The sequence below is a fragment of the Dromiciops gliroides genome, chromosome 1 (genome assembly GCF_019393635.1).
Source record: "Dromiciops gliroides isolate mDroGli1 chromosome 1, mDroGli1.pri, whole genome shotgun sequence".
Taxonomy (NCBI): Eukaryota; Metazoa; Chordata; class Mammalia; order Microbiotheria; family Microbiotheriidae; genus Dromiciops; species Dromiciops gliroides.
The window spans coordinates 27,411,543-27,423,305 of record NC_057861.1 but is presented as its reverse complement, the minus strand read 5'-3'; the positions used below and the strand labels follow the sequence as shown (position 1 = coordinate 27,423,305).

Below are 11,763 nucleotides of genomic sequence, written 5' to 3'. Positions count from 1 at the left end.
GGGTTGGAGGGGGGGTGGAATCGGGAGGCTGCCGTGGACGCAGCTGCGGCGAGGCAGGCGGCCGGCTAGAGCAGAAGCAAGAGGAGGAAGCCGCGGGCGGAGCCCAGCCAGGGAGCAGGGTAAGCGGCCAACCAGGTGCACCGGGGCTGGGGGTGGATGGGAGGGAGGGGGGTGTATGTGGGGGGATTAGGGGTGGTAGGGGGTGGGGGGGCGGGAGCGATAAAGTCTCAAGCTGCCAAGGCAATCCGGGATGGGGGCGCCCTCGGATGCTGGGACTCCTGGGTCTCTCCCGCCCCTAGGAAGCATTTGCTGGCGCGGAAGGGAGTTGTGGGGCGGATGGTGGGGTTTGGTTCTAAACCCCCATTTCCTTCCCTTCCTGCCCTTCGCTAGCTTCTTGTTGCCGGGGCAGGGCCGGGAGGGGGGCGCAGTTTATACACGAGATCTGGGAGCCAGAGGGAATTTGTGCTCCCCACTGGGGAGTGACGGGGAGAGGAGAGCTCCCAATCCTGACCCCCAGGTCCCTGAACAACCCCACCCCCGAGCCCCAGGTGTGTCCCGCAGTGCGGCCCGGCAGGGGGAGGCGTCCTCCCTCAGCAGAGGCACAGGTGGCCGGGAGCAGCACAGCGCCCGGGAGCCGCAGCCTCCTCCTCCCTCCTCCCCTGAAATTTCCCAGCTTGAACTGGGGGGTGGCTAGGTGGGTGTGGATGTGTATGTGGAGGGAGAGGACAGCCCTGTTCCCCCGGGAATCTTCCATTCTGGACGCTGGTCATTCTCTTTGGTGGTCTCTCTTGGCGGGCAATTCCCTTTGCCCTCAGTTTACCCATATGAAAAGTGAAGGGGTTGGATCAGCTGACCGATGAGGTCGTCTCCGGAGTTAAATCATATGCTCTCCTCTAGACTTCTCGGAGGGGTACTTCATCTTTCCTCCAGGCTGTCCTCTAAATTTCAGGCACCATTTTGGGGAGGGTCCGGAGCCTTTCCCCCCTGGTCTCCTGGAAGGCAGGACAGAGATGAAACCCTAGGTCAGCAGCACCCTGGTGGAGTTGAGAGAACAGGACCAGGAAGTGTGTACAAGCTTTGATGGAGTTGGTGCTGGGGACCGGGACTAGGCTTCCTGGGGCCCTCATGGTCTCTTTGGGATCCTTCGCAGGAACAGGAGTACTTCCTTATGTCACATTTGCTCCTTGTAACCATGGACTGGCATAATGAGAGTCTGGCTATTTTTTCCAGGCTGGGCCAATGTGAGTCCCAAGTGGTTTCAGTAGGGGTCTTCCCCAAAGCCTAGTTCATAGGCCATCTCCCTTCAGTCCAGGCAATAAGCATCTGACTGGAGTGTGGCTTTCAGGAATCTGGTCCCAGTGAAGCAATAGCTGGGCCAGATGGACCTAGACAGGTCCCAAGGAAGAATTCAATTTCTTAGTGGGGCCCTAACAAGTCTAGACTCAATAGTTCATAGCATTTGGCAAAGTCCACACTGGCCGGACCCTCTGAGAGGCCCAGAGGAGTCACCTCAGAATCCCAGACTGGTGGATCTGGAAGAGAATTTAGTTATGATCCTACTCCAGCCCCCTTATTGTACACAGGAAGAAACTCAGTACCAGATGGGAACTCTCAGGTGATGAAATTCTCTCTACCAATGCGGGTTGGCACCTTCCCTGCTACTTAATAGTCTTAGAGAGTGGCCTTGAGCACTGAGAAATGAAATAATTTGCCCAGGGCCACACAGCCAGTATGGGTCAGAGTCAAGATTTGAATCTAGATCCTCCCAATTCCAAGGCCAACTCATTACTCCATGCTTCCTCTGAATCTGAGCTTTGAAATGCTTCCCATGTTTATGGATCAGAAGACTTCTTGGGGTGAGTGTCCGGGAACTGGCCCCTAGTCCTTGGGGCTCTTTGGTCTACAGTCTGGGAATCATCACCAAATTTCCTCAAAGATTCATAGGGACATAGTTTTAGAGCTAGAAGAGACATTAGAAGCCATCTATTCCAACTCCCTCATTTTACAGGTGAGGAAACTGGGGCCCATGTAGGGGAAGTGACTTAGTCAAGGTCTCACAGTTTATCTCAAAGGGGTTGGGGGGATGGAGTTTGCCAAATATAGGCCCATGAGCTTGACTTTGGTTGCTGGCAATATTCCTGAAAGGGCATCTAGGTGGTGCCACAATGCACAGAGCGTCAGCAAACTTGAATGTATAAATGCCAGTTCTTATTAAATGACATGAAGCTGTAAAGGATATCGAATACACTGGAAGACAGTCAGGATCCTAAGGAATCTTGTTAGGCTTGAGAGAGCATTGGGGTAAATTGGATAGAAATAAAAGTAAAGTCTTGCACTTGGGCATAAAAAACCCACTACACAAATATACATGGAAGGACAACAGTCCCGAAAAGGATCTGGGGGTATTAGTGGACCTACAAACTAAATAGGAATCAGTAGTGTGAAGTGGCAGCTAGAAAAGCTAATGTGATTTTGGGCGGCAGTGGAGAGTTCTAGAATTATGATAATAATGATAATAACAAGTATTTATGTAACACTTTACAAATATTATCTCATTTGATTCTCACAACAATACTGGTGAGTAGGTGCTATTATTATGTTTTACAGATTAGGAAACTGAAGCTGGGAGAGGATAAGTGATTTGCTCAGGATCACACAGCTAGTGTCTGAGGCAGGTTTTGAACTTGGGTCTCTCTGACTCTAGCCCTAGCACTCTCCTCAATGTACCACTTAGCTGCCACATTTTAGGAAGTGCGTTGATGAACATGAGAAGGATAAACTGGTCTGGAGGGCTTTGCTTTCATGTTGAATGGGTTGAAGGAACTAGAGATGCTTAGTTAGTGGTTAGAGCCACTGATACATGGGAGGTCCTTGACAAATTCTTATTGACTTAGTGATTGGTACCTTTCTTCAAGTCTTTGAGGGATTAGCCTTGTTGTGCTTGGTTCCAGGGAGTTGAACCAGGAGCAGTGGGTGGAAGTTACAAAGAGCCAGATTTGGGCTTGGTGATGGGGGAAAGCCTACCCATGCTGAGAGCCTCAGTTTCCTCATCTCAAAGTGTACTGTAGGTAGGGAGCTTCCTGTCACATCAGGGCTTCCAGCACTTGTTGGGGATATGATGAAGGCGATTCTTGGTCAGTGAGATGGCCACGGAGGTCTCTTTAAACTCAGAGATGCCGGGGTTCCTCTCCTGGCCAGATGTTTTCAAAGCATAGGTTTGGAATGAGGGCTGAGTCAAAGAGCTATGCAGACCTCACGAAAGTTGTTTGATTTTTTTTTTTTGGTGCGGGAGGAGGGAGGTTTCCTTTAGAATTATCAAGATAGCTTCTGATCGCAGGTATCTAGGGGCAGGTGGCTTTCAAAATCTAATGTTGGGGACCTTCAGTCCCGCTGTGCCCTCTCTGAAAGTTAAGGAGTCTCATCATGCATTTTTCCTCTCTGCAGGTGTTAAATATCATCTTAGTGTTGAGGGAGAAAGGAAAGTGAATGCTTTGTATGGCACAATCTGAAACCTTGTGGCAGGTTATGATGATTTTCCCCCTGATGGGACCCTATTGTCTGTCTCTAAAATGCTACTAGAGAGCTGAGGGACAAAGACAAGTCTTTGAAAATAGCAAGACATATACACACAGAGAAATAGAGAGACAGAGAGACAGAAAGTGAGAGACAGAGAGGGAGGAAGTTATGTTAGAGATCCTAGTTCTTATTTGTGAGACTTGAAAAAGTCACTTCCCATCTTGAGACCTCATTTTCCTTACTTGCAAAATTGGGAGGTTGGAGAAGGACCCCTCCCAGCTCTAACATTTCCTGTTCTCAGGCCCTTCCCAGCCCTGAGATTCCCTGTTCTAAGGCCCTTCCCAGCTCTGACATTCCCTGTTCTAAGGCCCCTCCAAGCCCTGGCATTTTATGCTCTTAAGATCACTTTCAACTCCATGACCCTCTGGTTTCCCATTTTGTCAGTTGCAACTTTAGTTTATTTCAACAAACATTTCAGTACCCACTATGTGCCAGGCCTGGTTCTAGGTATTGGGGCTGTAATGAACACAGCTAGTAACTGTTTGAGGCCAAATTTGAAATCAGGTCTTCCTGACTCTAGGCTCAGTGGTCTATCCATCTACTGTGCTATTTAGCTGCCCCAAAAGGAACAGTAAGGGGGACTATTTGGTGAGACTGCAGTGGCTGAGAAGATAGTTTGTAATAAGGTTCACAGGGTAGACTGAGATCAGGTTGCAAAAGGCTTCTAGCACCGAGGACTTGACATTTGGTCTTAGAGGTAATAGAGTTTGTGGGAGTTTATACTTGAGATTAGGAGGCTTGCTAGGAGGGTGTTACAGCAGTCCCAACTACTGATGATGAAGTCTTGAGCTAGGTAGTAACTGTGTGAGTAGAAAGAAAGGGAATATGAACAAGAAATAGGGCAGATTTGGGAAAGACCAATTGCCAGCTAATTGGAAGTATGGGGGTGAGGGAGAGTAAGGGGTCTAGAATGGCACTGAGGTTGGGAGCCAGAAATAGAGAAGTTTGTGGGAGAGAAGATAATGAGTTAAGAGACAGTGTGATACAGCAGAAAGAACACTGGCTTTGGAATCAGATCATCTGGGTTCAAATAGTAACTCTGGTGATTACTACCTAAGTGATCCTGACCAAGTCATTTGCCCTCCTCAGTTTCCTCCTCTGTAAAATGGGAGGGTTAGAAGCTTCTGAATCTTTTCAGCTTTAGATCTATGTTCCACTATTTAAATTTTTTTTGTGTGTATGAGGCAATTGGGATTAAGTGACTTGCCCAGGGTCACACAGCTAGTAAGTGTCAAGTGTCTGAGTCTGGATTTGAACTCAGGTCCTCCTAAATCCAGGGCCAGTACTCTATCCACTGTGCCACCTAGCTGCCCCCGTTCCACTATTTAAAATTTTTAAAATTTTAAAGTTTTTTTGTGGGGCAATGAAGGTTAAGTGACTTGCCCAGGGTAACACAGCTAGTAAGTGTCAAGGGTCTGAGGCTGGATTTGAACTCAGGTCCTCCTGAATCCAGGGCTGGTGCTTTATCCATTTCCACTATTTTTTAAACAAGTTAACTTTGTGATAGGCAGATGGCAATGTGGGCCTGCAGCCCTGGAATGATATGTATATTCTGGGATATATATGGGGCTAGATATCTATATTCTGGGAATCACTCATGTAGAGATAATAACTGAACCCTTGGGTGCTGATGAAGTGACCAAATGAGAGAATATAAAGAAAGAAAAGGGGGCGGCTAGGTGGCGCAGTAGATAAAGCACCGGCCCTGGATTCAGGAGTTCCTGAGTTCAAATCCGGCCTCAGACACTTGACACTTACTAGCTGTGTGACCTTGGGCAAGTCACAACCCCATTGCCCCGTAAACAAAAAAAAGAAAGAAAGAAAGAAAGAAAAGGACCCTGGACCAAGAATTGGGGGAAATTCAGAATGTGCGTGTGTGCGTGTGCGTGTGTGTGTGTGTGTGTGTGTGTGCGTGCGTGTGTGTGTGTGAGATATGGATAATGATAGAGCAAAAGATATTGAGAAGGAATGGTCCAAGAGGGAGGAGGAGGAATAAGAGAGAACAGTGTCATGAAGACCCAGAGACAAGAGTGTATTGATGAGGAAGGGGTGTGTCTACAGTCCCAATGGTGTAGATTAGCTCTGACAGGTGAGCTTCCACTATATTTTCCACACCATCTCCCAGCTGTCTCCTTCACTATGCCACTTACATCCTGGCCATGATCCCCATCTCCCCCCACCTCTACTTTAACCCTGGACCCTGCTTCAGAGTCCTCCAGCTCTGATAGGTGAGCTTTCACCTTATTTTGCCTAGAACATCCCTTTCTAGGCTTAATATGCATTATTCTTCTCATCGATTCTCTTGCTATTTTCCCTCACGGATGACATTCCATTTTCCATGTCTCCCTTTGCAAAGGCTCTTCCCCATGCCTGTGGTGTACTTCTTCACCTCTCTCTCTCTCTCTCTCTCTCTCTCTCTCTCTTGGAATCCCGAGTTTTATTATGAAACTCAGCTCCACTCCTGTCTTCCACCTGAGGCCTTTTCATCTCTCTAGCCTCAGGGGCTGAGGTTAGAAATGACTTCATAAACAGCAGTGACCACTTCAGTTATCCCTTCAGATCAAGGTGTTGGGAGAGAACGTGGGTTTTCTCACCCCTGGCGTTGAATTTCCTCTTGGCTGAGGCTATTAGAACTATAGAGCTGAGGTGCTGAAGTGTGCTTCATTGCTGTTGAAAGCTGTGATCTCACCCCTGGTGAAGGGACTGAGGTTTATGGGAGGTGGGAAAAGTCGGTCCTTTTTATAGGTTTTCGATTAAATTGCAAACCATTTGCACCTTGGGAGCCTTGAAATTGCCTTTGAGAGCCTTTCATCTCTGGAGGATGAGCCTTTCTTGGCTCAGGTAACGTGGCTGACTGGAAAGGGCACTGGAATTGTAGGCAGAAGCTTTGGGTCTGAATCTCCGTTCTTGACGTCGATTGCTCACTGGACTTGGATTGAATATGACAATAATAATTCTCTCACATAGTGTCATAGAGTTAGAACTGGAAGGAGCCTTAGAGACTGTCCAGTTAAAGGCCTTCATTTTACAGATGAGGGAACTGAAGCTCAGAGATCAGTGAATACACGAGCATTTATTAGGCACCTATTGTGTATGGGACACTGAAGTTAGCATTGGGGATACAAAAACTTAAAAAAAAATCCCTGTTGTCAAGGAGCTCACTTTCTGATAGGGAAAACAATCTGAAAATAACTCTGTACAAATAAGAAATAGATACAGGATAAATGGCATATAATCAACAGAAGGAATCAGAGAGCAGAAGGATGCCCCCTGCTGTTCAAGGTCTTCTTTTCTGTCCAGAGGCCAGTGTTTCCTGGGCTCCCCATGTGCCTATATATGCACATGTCTCCTTGAGGGCAAAGAGTGAGGCATTTTTGTCTTTGTATATCCAGCACCTAGTACAAAACTCCAGGACTTGAGAGTTAGAATAGACTGAGGGGGCCATCTAAACTCACCCACACCTGAAAGAAATCCACTGTATAACAGCCCTGACAAGTCCAGCCTTTGAAGACCTCCAAGGAGGGAATGCTCATCACCACTGGAAGTGAGAAGCCAATTTCACTGCAGAAAAACTCTCCTTTCCTCCCCAAATTTAATCTAAATAGGGCTCTTTACACTTTGCACAGGGTCTGGGGCAGAAGAGTTTGTTATTCAGTCATGTTGGACTCTTTGTGACCCCATTTGGAATGTTCTAGGCAAAGGTATTAGAGGCATTTGCCATTTCCTTCTCCAGGTCATTTCACAGATGAGGAAACTGAGGCAAACAGGGTTAAGTGTTTTGTCCAGTGTCACACAGCTAGTAAGTTTCTGAGGTCAGATTTGAATTTAGGAAGATAAGCCTTCCTGACTTCACCTTCTAACCACTGCTCCAGAATAAGTGTTTGATAAATGTTTATTAATTAATTGGTCAAAAACAACCTGGTAGGGGCAGCTAGGTTGGTCAATCGATAAAACACTGGCCCTAGATTCAGGAGGACCTGAGTTCAAATCCAGAATCAGACACTTGACACTTACTAGCTGTGTGACTCTGGGCAAGTCACTTAACCCTCATTGTCCCACAAAAAAAATTAAGAACAACTTGGTGATGGGCATCCTATCACTGTAGCTTGACTGGTCCTTGGGTGGCCAGACATTTACTCACTGGAAGTGAAGCAGAGACAGTGCTGAGTATGGAGATCTGTGTTCACATACTGTATTAGAAACTTATTAGCTAAGTGGCCCTGGGCAAATCACTTGACTTCTTTGTTCCTCAGTTTCTCCTTCTGTAAAATTGGGATAATAGTAGCACCTACCTTGTAGGGTTGTTGTGAAGATCAAAGGAGAGAGTACATGCAAAGCACTAAACTCTAAATATTAGCCAGTCTTCTTCTCACAGGTGAGAGGCATCTTGGAGAACATAGAGTCCCAACCAGATGTAAAACAAGAATCCTCCCTGTGACATTCCTAAGAAGTGGACCTCTGATTTCTTTCATTTTTCTTCCCTGAACAAATCCTACTCTTTTTCCACCCTGTGACCATCAATCCCTGGATCCCTCTATTTTTCTCCAAAGCTATCTCCCTTGCATTATCCATTCCCTTCTCCTTTTTCCCAAGTTGAACCCTTGGTGAACTGGTTCAACACTATTGTTCCTGTCTTTCGAGTCCCTAGTCTTATTATCATATCGATGATTGTGCTTTGCTAAGTTTCAGCCTTGGATAACTCCTACCATCTGCTGACTTTGTTCCTACACATGTTTTTTTTTTTCCTCCCTTTGGTGAGGCAATTGGGGTTAAGTGAGTTGCCCAGGGTCACACAGCTAGTAAGTGTTAAGTGTCTGAGGCCAGATTTGAATTCAGGTCTTCCTGAATTCAAGGCCGGTGCTCTATCCACTGTGCCACCTAGCTGCCCCTGTTCCTACACATGTACTGCTAAATGAAGGTGAAGAAAATCACCCAAACCATTCTGACTGGATCCACTACAAATTTATGTTACAAAAGCTCAACTGGGTTCTCACTGCTGATAGATGATCCTTCTACACCTCCTTTTTTTTTTTTTTTTTTTTTTTTTTGCAGGGCAATGAGGGTTAAGGTGACTTGCCCAGAGTCACACAGCTAGTAAGTGTCAAGTGTCTGAGGCTGGATTTGAACACAGGTCCTCCTGAAATCAGGGCCTATCCACTGTGCTCTATCCACTGTGCCACCTAGCTGCCCCCTCCCTATACCTCCCTTATCAACTCACTATCCCACTCTCAACAGGGACTCTTCCAAATCTTTTCATCCCTCCTCAAACATGGCTCCTCCTTCCCTCCCCTTCTCAGCCATGTGCTGAGAGTTCTTTCTTCTCCCTTCCTTCTTATCTCATATCACCCAGATGCCTTTCTGTTTTTTTTTTTTTTTTTTGGCGGGGCAATGGGGGTTAAGTGACTTGCCCAGGGTCACACAGCTAGTAAGTGTCAAGTGTCTGAGACCAGATTTGAACTCAGGTACTCCTGAATCCAGGGCCGGTGCTTTATCCACTGCGCCACCTAGCCGCCCCCCAGATGCCTTTCTTATATTATCTCCTTTACCCTTCTTTCATATGAAGAGGTGGCTCTTCTCCTTGCTGAGACTCACAATTCTACATGCAAAAAGTGATCTCATTGCCTCCTGGGATTTCCCCCTCTGTCATCCCCACTCTACCACTTATCTTCAATCTTTCTGTCTACTGGCTCTTTCTTTTTTTCTTTTTTCTTTTTTTTTGGTGAGGCAATTGGGGTTAAGTGACTTGCCTAGGGTCACACAGCTAAGTTAAGTGTCTGAGGCCAGATTTGAACTCAGGTCCTCCTGAATCCAGGGCCGGTGCTCTATCCACTGCGCCACCTAGCTGCCCCTACTGGCTCTTTCTTACTGCCTACAAACATGCCCATGTCTCTCCCATCTTCAAAAAGCCATCACTTGATCCCTTTATCCCTCATATTATCTGTATCTCTCCTGTCCTTCCTTTGTGGCTGAACTTGAAAAGGCCATCAATAATTGGTGACTCCATTTTGTCTCCTCTCACTCCCTTCTTAGCTCCTCTCAATCTGGCTTTGGAACGTCATCGTTCCACTGAAATTTGGCTTTAGACTTCATTGTTTCACTTAAACTGCCCTTTCTAAAGTGACCAGTGATCTCTTAGTTGCCAAATCCAATGGCCTTTTAAAAATTTTCTTAATTTTCTTAATCTTTATTCTCTCTGCAATCTCTGACACTGCTAGTTACCCTCCTTCTCTCTAGGTTTTTGGGACACCATTCTCTCCTGGTTTTCCTCCTACTTATCTGATGGCTCCTTCTCTGTCTCCTTTGCTGGATCCTCCTCCACATCATGCTTTCTAACTGTAGGTAAGCCTCAGGGCTCTGTCCTGGGCCCTGGTGATGTCATCATAACCCTTCTGCTCTAGATAAAGTATAGTTCTCTTTGGTAGGACCTGGGTTTATATCCCATCTCAGATAATATTGGAAAGTAATTTGATCTCCCTGGTCTTTAATGTCCTTATCTGTAAAATGAGGGTATAGACTAGATCAGTGTTAGAAAGGACTCCCCAAAGCTACTTATTGACTTAGAAAACCACAAATTAACATTATGTCATTGTTTTTCATTTATTTTGTTAAACATTTTCCAATTCTATTTTTATCTGGCTCAGGTCACTGACAGGTAGCTGACACCTCTGGCCTCGGAGGGTCCCTTCCAGGTTCAGGAATATGATCCTAAGAAAAGCTTAAGTTTTTGTAGTGTTTTAAGGTTTCCGAAATTTATGTAAATTTTTTCATTTGTCCCTTACAACAACTCTGGGAGATAATAAGCATTTTGATTTTACAGATGAGGAAACTGAGTCTCAGAGAGGTGATAGTAATGAAAAGTCATAGTTGTCAAAGTTTTAGGAAAGGGAGCCTGACTATCCTCCCCCCTTCCCTCCTTTTTCTGTTTTCTTTCTTTTCTTTTGCAGGGCAATGAGGGTTAAGTGACTTGCCCAGAGTCACACAGCTAGTAAGTGTCTGAGCCTGGATTTGAACTCAGGTCCTCCTGAATCCAGGACTGGCGCCTTATCCACTGTGCCAGCTGCCCCCTTTTTCCTGTTTTCTTATGGAAATATTTTCAGTCCTGAGAAAATTGTATTTACCCAAAGAATCATGTAACATCTATTTTTCATTTGGGTCTGCTGGAGGGAGGGGAGTTGGGGACCACTTTGAAGCAGCTCAATAAAGATAGTTTTTTATTAGTACATCACGGCAGATTTATTTACAAGATATGTGATTTGACAAAACTATTAAAATTTCAACCCTCTTGAAGAACTCCCTAATGGATGGCAAGTGATAGAAGGAGGTTTTCCTCAAATGAATGACATTGACCTTCCAGTGAACTTTTCTCGGTGCTTCATCCATCCCACGATACACCAACATGGAGGAGAATGAATGACCCAACCTAAGTTCTTTGGGAAGTCACTTTTGCTGATGAGAAAGAACCACAGCAGTTAAATTAGAGGAAGGAAAGAATTCTTTCCTAACTGACTCACACCCTCATTTCTTGGGGGATCACACATAGGCTGCACTTAATAAGTGTTAATTGACTTGAATTAGGAAGATGTTGTCAGGGGAAATACCTTGCACCGGAGGCTCATCTGTGCCCAAGTTGATGGAAGGGCCCAGGTGAGCCAAAGCCAGAATGAGTTGCAAACATCATGGGCATTTGGGTCAGGGATGTCACGTGATTTATTTTGTAGGAACCTTTCCTGCCTGATGACTAGAGCTTTGACCTGAAGAGCATCTTTGGAGGAAGAACCCTGGATTATGAAATAGATAACTAGGGTTCTAAGACTGACTCTGTCACTAATGAGCTGTGTGACCTTGGACTGGCCACTGGCCTTCTTGGCCTTCAGGAGGTTAAACTAAGGTTCTCTCCCACACCCAGTTCTGAATCTTTTATTCTTTTGCCTCTCCTAGCTCTGTGTTCTAAAGGCTCTCACAGTCCTGACATCCTCTGTTCTAAGGCCCCTCCCAGCCCTGACATCTTCTGTCCTAAGGCCCCTCCCAGCTCTGCCATTCCCTGTTCTTAGATTGAGAAGCATTGAGTTGTAGTGGATTTCCTCAGTTGGAATCATGAACTTTAATTGCATATTCGATCCAGAACAAGTCATTTAACCTCTCTGTGCCTTGGTTTCCCCCTTTTTATTTTATTTATTTATTTATTTA

At 45.9% G+C, this 11,763-nt stretch overlaps 1 protein-coding gene across 8 annotated transcripts in view; it reads left to right on the top strand.

The window, feature by feature from the left end:
- Window positions 1–11,763, top strand: part of RPH3A (rabphilin 3A) — a 344,443-nt gene continuing 332,680 nt past the window's right edge. For 3 of the 8 annotated variants that reach the window (XM_043977139.1, XM_043977137.1, XM_043977130.1), the window contains exon 1: window positions 9–119. The gene's annotated coding sequence lies outside the window, so the exon portion shown is untranslated. Of the gene's footprint in view, window positions 120–11,763 lie in introns of all 8 variants that reach the window. The other 5 variants (XM_043977145.1, XM_043977136.1, XM_043977132.1 and 2 more) reach the window with 4 other exon arrangements.